Source organism: Telmatherina bonti, assembly GCF_933228915.1.
Source record: "Telmatherina bonti genome assembly, chromosome: 23".
Lineage (NCBI taxonomy): Eukaryota > Metazoa > Chordata > Actinopteri > Atheriniformes > Telmatherinidae > Telmatherina > Telmatherina bonti.
In genome coordinates, this window is record NC_136632.1 from 7,403,589 (window position 1) to 7,411,516 (window position 7,928).

The window sequence follows — 7,928 nt, forward strand, 5'->3', positions numbered from 1 at the left end:
GGAAAAAAAAAGTAAGTCATTTAGGTAAAGTTATAACATACTAATAAAACACAGTTTTTAAAAATATTAAATATTTTCCTGTTGTTGAATTTTAATTTTACTACACACTGCCTCTTTAAGAGCAGCTTCTACTGCTGGTGAGAGGTGGAATAAAACCAGGATGGCAGACAGATACTAAGTGTTGGTTTCTGTTATTATTTTGTGCCACATCTGCTTTAATTGTGGACTTATAATGTTGACGTCCGTCCGTCCATCCATCCATCCACCCATCCATCCATCCAGCCCGCCATCCATCCATCCATCCATCCATCCATCCAGCCATCCATCCAGCCATCCAGCCATCCATCCAGCCATCCATCCATCCATCCAGCCATCCATCAGTCCATCCACCCATCCATTCATCCATCAGTCCATCATCCATCCATCCATCCATCTATCATCCATCTGTCCATCCATCCATCCATCCATCCATCCATCCATTCATCCATCCATCCATCCATCCATCCATCCATCCATCAGTCCATCTATCATCCATCATCCATCTATCCATCCATCCATCAGTCCGTCCATCCATCCATCCATCATCCATCCATTCATTCATCATCCATCTGTCCATCCATCCATCCATCTGTCTGTCCGTCCGTCCGTCCGTCCATCCATCCATCCATCCATCCATTTATCCATCCACCATCCATCTATCCATCTATCCATCCATCCATCCATCCATCAGTCCATCTATCCATCCATCATCCATCTATCCATCCATCCATCAGTCTGTCCATCCATCCATCCATCATCCATCCGTCCATTCATCATCCATCTGTCCATCCATCCATCCATCCGTCCATCAGTCAGTCCATCTGTCCGTGCGTCCATCCATCCATCCATCCATCCATCCATCCATCCATCATCCATCTATCTATCCATCCATTCATCATCCATCCATCCATCCATCCATTCATCATCCATCCATCCATCCATCCATCCATCCATCTATCCATCCAAACATCCATCCATGATACACTCCGGACATGTCTCCAGTCTGCTGCAGGGCCAATACAAAGAAAACCAACCACACGTGCTGGTTGTAAACAGTAATAAAGGTGATAATACAATAACAATAATCAAGAGATTATTTCTAATATTTTATAAGATATTTTCTTGAGATGTCCGATCTTATCAGCATACCGATATTAACGCACAATATTGACATTAAAGTGCAATATTGGAAATGATCAGTATCAGTGATTCTATTTCAATGACACATCTCTAACACAACATGCACTTATTCTACGTCAAACTCTTCAGCTACATCGCTGTAACTAAAAATGACTAAATATAAGAGGTATCATGTTAACTTTTCCAGATATTTTGGTTTGTTTGTCACAACTTGCTCCAAAAATATCAGTATGGGTGTAAATTGGTATCAGAAATTCAGAGTTGGACCAAATCAGAATATCGGATAGCAGTAAAAAAAAAAAAAAAAAAAAGCCAATATCAAACATCCCTACTATTTTCACAAAAACACTTTTCCTTCATATTTGTATATTTGATTAACAATATTCTGGTCAACACCTCAACAAGAGAAACCATCACCACCAGCTTGAAGTACAGAATATTTTTGTCAAGTCAGTGGAGTCATTCAAGTAAAAGCTCATTCTTTGCTTCTGCTTTATTCAAGCCAACTGGGACTTCACAGACACACAAAGTTCTGTTCATACTGCAGTTTAGGTCAGCTTTAAGCTTCCACCCTCATGCTTTAATCCCTCTAAAGTCCTTGTTCTCTTTCAGCGCAGAATTAAAGGTTTAGATGATTTGTCCTCTGTGGTGCATTTATGGCTCAACTTTTTAAATAGAAGACTCATGAAAGCACTAAGTGACCATGTAGTTTCAAACTCCTGGGACAGACACAGAGGTGACTTTTACACGCTATTTAGGAAAATTTCCCTTTCATCACGCCGGAGTTGCACGTAAACTGATGCAGACACCATGAAGGGATCATCCTTGGGCGTCTTGTTTGCAAAAACAAGCAGGTAGACGTCGTGTGTTTAAGCAGCTGTTCCTACATGAAGCCATTCTCACATGAAATGGAGATTTTCAGTCACATGTGCAGACAGTTTGGTCCAGAACGGGGACCTGTACAGGATCTTAGTAAATGCATTAATGACTGGATGTGCCAAAACTTTCTTCTGCTAAACAGGCGCAAAACGGAGATTATCATCTTTGGAGCCAAAGAGAAACGATCCCGATAGAACTTCATCCTGTACACCTGAAAACCACCAACCAAGCCAGAAATCTGGGTGTAGAGACGGACTCAGACTTTAATTCTGAAAAACACATTATAGGACTAACAAAGTCAGCTCACTATCAGCTTTAGAATATATGAAGATCTGATGTCACAGCAGGACCTGGAAAAACTGGTCCAGACTACTGTAACGGGGTCTTTATGGGGATTTCTAAAACATCTGTTAGACACCAGCAGCTAATTCATAACTCTGCTGCTTGAGTCATCACTAAAACCAAGAAAGTGGACCACATCAGTCCAGTTCTGAGGTCTTTACATTGGCTGCCTGTCCGTCAGAGGATAGACTTTAAAGTTCTGCTGCTGGTCTATAAAGCTCTGAATGGTTCAGAACCAAAGTACATCAGAGACTTTTTGACCCAGTTTGAACCTACCAGACCCTTCAGGTCATCTGGATCAGGTCTTTTATTGGTTCCCAGAATCTGAACCAGACATGGAGGAGCTGCATTCAGTTTCTATGCTCCACATGTCTGGAAGAAACTCCCAGAAAGCCTCAGATCAGCTGAAACATCCAGTAAAAGACCCTCCTGTTCTTTAGTTTTTATTCAAAGCTGTTTGAAGTTTCTTTTATGTACAAATCTACATTAATTTCAGACTTATGCCCTTGCTTTATTTTGAAATTCTGCTTCCTGTTTCCGAACATTTTTTTGTCTCTGTAAAACACTTTGCTTCACCCTGTTGTACAAATAAACTTGCTTTGCCTGGAACATGGATCCGCGGTTGCTGTCTTGTGCATACTTTGGACCACTTTGCAAATCAAGGTTGTTGTTGATGAAAAAACTCAAACAAACAAAAACAAAAACGGTGAATAAACAACAATAAGCTCTAATAACACGTTCCAACCTTTATGACCTTAATCTAAACAGGAAGAATTATCTCTCGACATGTTTGCATGTCTGCCAGGCTGAAATCACCATAAATCCTTTTTCATGTTAAAGTAGTTTAATCAGATTCAAAAGGAACATTTGCTTCATGTTGCCATGACAACGATGTGTTTGAAACTGCAGTTTTGTTCAGCTTTTTATTAGATTCTTGGGATTCTCAATCTGCATTCTTCAGTCATAATGTTGGTAAAATAAAACTCAGCCCCGCGCCGCTCTGCATTAAGAGGATTCTAAAACCATTTTATGTGGGTTGCGCCCATCGACTCTTCTTCAGGGGTAAAAACCAGGTTAAAATAACACGCAGACGACCCATGTTTGTGTGCATTTAGAGTTTATCTGTTGGTAGCAGCTCCTCACTTTATCTATATAACTGCTCTCTGTGAAGGTTTCATTGATCACTTTGCTATAATTCTTCAGCACATTTGGGCTGAATCACACCTGGTGATGGAGATCGTGTGATTTACGAGGCAGCAGGGACAATGGGGGACAAATGGAGTGTCATCCAGGACAGTTTGATGGTATCCTTTAAAAAGCATGTTGTATAATGAGAGATTATGGGTGGAGAAAAGGCTTTTTTTGTAAACACAAAGCCAATAAATCCATCAACAGCAACACTAGGAAAGCTTTTGTCAGCGTCAGTGGAAGCTGAATGTATCTGCTTCACACTTTAACGCCCGCAGCAGACTGCTGGACTCACTGAGAGCGAAGCCAAGCATGTCCGAAATTCATGACAGATACAAAAAAATCAGAAGTTCTGCATTGAAATTATGACAGAAATCTAAGTATGTTAGTCTAATGAACACAGTGAAGCCCTGAAACACATTTTAGGATTTATATATCTTAATTGTAGAATTTTTGAGGGCGTTTTGGACTCGACATGATCCGTTTCATTGGCCCTGTTTCCTGTGGTGTGAAGGCAGCAGACGAGGCGATGCTCGGGTGATCTCAGCATCTGCTCTTTCTGGGCTTCGTTTCATCCGATTCTTTCCTCAATCTTTAACCGAAACTTAAAATTTTTGACACTTCTGCTTCCAGTCCGTGTGACACGTGTGCAACTCCTAAGTTATCCCAAACCATCAGAGGCTGATGGGGGAGGTTAGGTGAAAGAGATAAGGAGAAGTGGGGATTTGCCAGACAGTGACGAGCGCTGGCTCTGAGCCTTCTGGCTCGATGTGAGAAAGCAATAAAGGTGGCGCGCTGCTGAGCCAACAGCTGACAGGAACAGGAACCAATGTTTGGCCAAGGTCAGGAAGAACAGAGCGTGGGCATATATGCACACATGCACATGCAGTGAAAGTGAAAGAGGGTCAAAAACCACTGGGGGGGTGAGGCTGCGGTGACCCAGTACTCCAGAGGTGTAGCAGATGTGAGGCTGAGAACAGAAGGGCAACATGGGTGTGTCTGAGAGATAAGATGGTTGTGAGGTACGTCATCTGAGAGAGGCTTGTAATCAGTGTAGCTGCTATTGTTGGCAGCCATCAAAGGGACTGATAACCAGATGGAGTTTACACACACACAACCACACACACACATACACAAGCACAGCTAGACACTTGATAAAGCATGTACCTGCTTGATGCTAATCTCCCTTTCCAATGCTTATTTCATGCTTTAAACTCTCCTGTTCATTTGTAAGTAACTATGGTCCAAGCCTACGATGTATGTAGCGGATCCTGTTGTTTTCCAAATGTTTATTCTTTTAAGCACATTGAGTGCAAATATGACCCCCACAACACCCATGTAAAGTTGTGAAATTTGGTACACACAACAAGCTTGGTGAAAAATTTGACAATCTATGATCTCTGTAGACGCCAATGGAAAAATGGCTCTATAGCGCCACCTTGACAAAGTCTCAAATGTCTACTGTGATGTAGGACAGCAAAAATTGGCACACATGTGGAACACCCCAAGACAAGCAAAAAAGTCAAACATATACATGTTGCCAAACTACTCTTGGAGTTTCTGCCCCATTTTTTACCCCATTTTGTTCACTTAACAGACATTGTATTTCAACAAAGTAGTTTGAGGCAATTCATGTGATTGACTCATAATTTGGCAGGAAGCTTTGAGACAAGTTGGGAACCAAACGATATTGAAATCTCTATAATAGGACAAAGAATGTTACCAAGGCAATACAGTGAAAAAAAACATTCTTGTCATGAAATTAGTTTACGCACATGGGCATAGAAATACATGGGATCTGCACCTTAATGGACAGCATTACTGGCCTTTTAGATAGCAATGCCAGCTAATATATGTAGCTGTATATATATATATATATATATATATATAATGTATATGTATTATATATATATATATATATAATAATAAATAAAAACTCCTCTCTCTCACCCACCCCTCCCATCTCCCCAGGGTAGGGAGTGTGGCTGTTCATCTCTCAAGCTCAGGTTCTCTACCAGACTCCTGGGAGCTTGAGGGTCCTATGAAGACTTATCTTTTTGATAAGTCCTATAACTAGGGATGGTTAGCATCCCTTAGTTATGCTGCTATAGGTTTAGACTGCTGAGGGACATTTCCTGATACACTGAGCTTCTTTCTTTTTCTCTTCTTTATCTCTTTCTTTTACCCCCCCCCCCCCCCCCCCCCCCCCCCATAACAGTGTTGCATCATTAACATGTATGTCTCCTGTCTCAGCAGGTCTCCCTGGCCCGGAGTAGCAGTTCCTGTTGTCTGTTGTCTTTCTGTCCTCTTCCCCCCACACAGCAGAGGTAGATGGCTGCCTGTCCTGAGCCGGGTTCTGCCGGAGGTTTCCTTCCTGTTAAAAGGGAGTTTTTTCCTTCCCACTGTTGCCAGTGTGCTTGCTCAGGATGGGAGATTGAGTTGGACTCAACTCAATCTGTTGGTTTCCTTATATAGGCTGTTATGAATTGGCCTTCATTATGTTTTCCCCTCTGTCTGTAAAGCGTCTTGAGATGGCATTGCCGTGATTTGACGCTATATAAATAAAGTTGAATTGAATTGAATTGAATTGAATGCAGTATCTTAGCTGTCCCTAGGACTGGATGGAGATGTCTGATGTCTCACCAGGTATCTGTTGGAGCCATTTCTCCAGTGTGGGGGACACGGCCCCCAGTGCTCTGATCACTATGGGTACTACTGTTGCTTTCACCCTCCAGGTCTTCTCCAGTTCCTCCTTGAGGCCTTGGTACGTCTCCAGTTTCTCATGCTTCTTTTTCCTGATATTTCCATCATAGGGGAAGGACACATCAATCACTACGGCTTTCCTCTGCTGCTTATCCATGATATGTCCAGTTGGTTGGCCACCACCATTTTAACTATCTGGATCTGGAAGTCCCAGAGGATCTTAGCCCTCTCATTCTCCACCACCTTGGCGGGAGTTTCCCACTAGGACTTAGGGGTCTCCAGTCCATATTCTGCATAGATGTTCCTGTATACCATGCCAGCTACTTGGTTATGGCGCTCTGTGCCATAACCTGGTCTGTCAAACAAAACAATCATTAACCGTAAATAATTATAAGATAAATTTTTACTTTTACATCATAAATGATTTTTAGATGAGAAGATTTAAGCCCAGCAGGCACCTCCAGGACTTTCTGAAACTGTAGTGTGCAAATCAGCCATCTAACGCAGAGCATCTCCTCAATACTCACCTGCATAATGAATCCAGAAAGAGAATCAGCTCATCCCAAGCACCTCTGTCTGACCTGCACTGCTGCTTTGCACCCTGCATGTCCACCCTGATGATGGACTCCACTCCACACCTCCTTTCACCTGCTACCTTCAACCTGCTGTTTCACTTGCCTGGAAAAACATCCCAAACAATCGTTAACCCTCTCTGCTTTAACCACCCTGAACAATCATCATCTGCAGCTTTTTCTTTCTTTTTTATTGTTTCATACATACTTTAAATGTGAATGAGTAAAATAGTTGGTGACTGATAATGTTTATAAATATAAATATGCTGCTAAACACATAATAGGGAGGAATACTATGTATTTTTTTCCCTCGGTGTTGAGCTAATCTTGCAGCCATCATACATCCTGTGAGCTCTCTGTAGCCAGTAAAAGAATATTTTATTTTGACTGTTGTCTAAGCTCTTCCTCTATCCTTTTTCTCTCTTTCATTGCCTCTCTTCAGCCGATAAATTTATATGCTTACACAGTTAATTAACGCCGCCTCTCTGTCTGTCAGCGTCACCGTCGGCAACCACAAAGTGAAGAATACTGAGTGCATTTTCAGCAGACAGACAAGCACTGCTCCCAGAATGTCCCTCAGAGATGATGCCCTGAAGTTCAGGGTGGCTCTCCAGCTCATCTGCGCTCGCCAGATTCTCCATTCTTGGCGCTGCCACGATGAGCCTGCAACAGAAAGTTTGCTTCAGTTGGATTCCACAAAATCTGTTTATCACCCCCATGTCTACGAGGAGATTTTCCTCCTCTCTGCCTTTGAAATAACTCAGGGTTTAAAACTAGTTCTCAGCCCACACGGAGAGAAGGACTCTCTGTATTCTTTTCAACATAGGTGGACCAAGGCATAGTCCTCCCCTGGAGAGGACGTGATTTGCTGTCCTAATGCTGATTGGCTGAAGCCAGAAGGGGGTCTTCACCCCAACTGAAGCACACCAGAGCAACACATGGCAAAGCAGCACTGGGAATCTTCACTATTTATTACCCCACTCCATCAGACTGTTAGCAGCATCTTACTACATACTCCGTTGTTTCATCACTCTGGTGTGTGAAGGCTGCACCTTGTGTGTATTC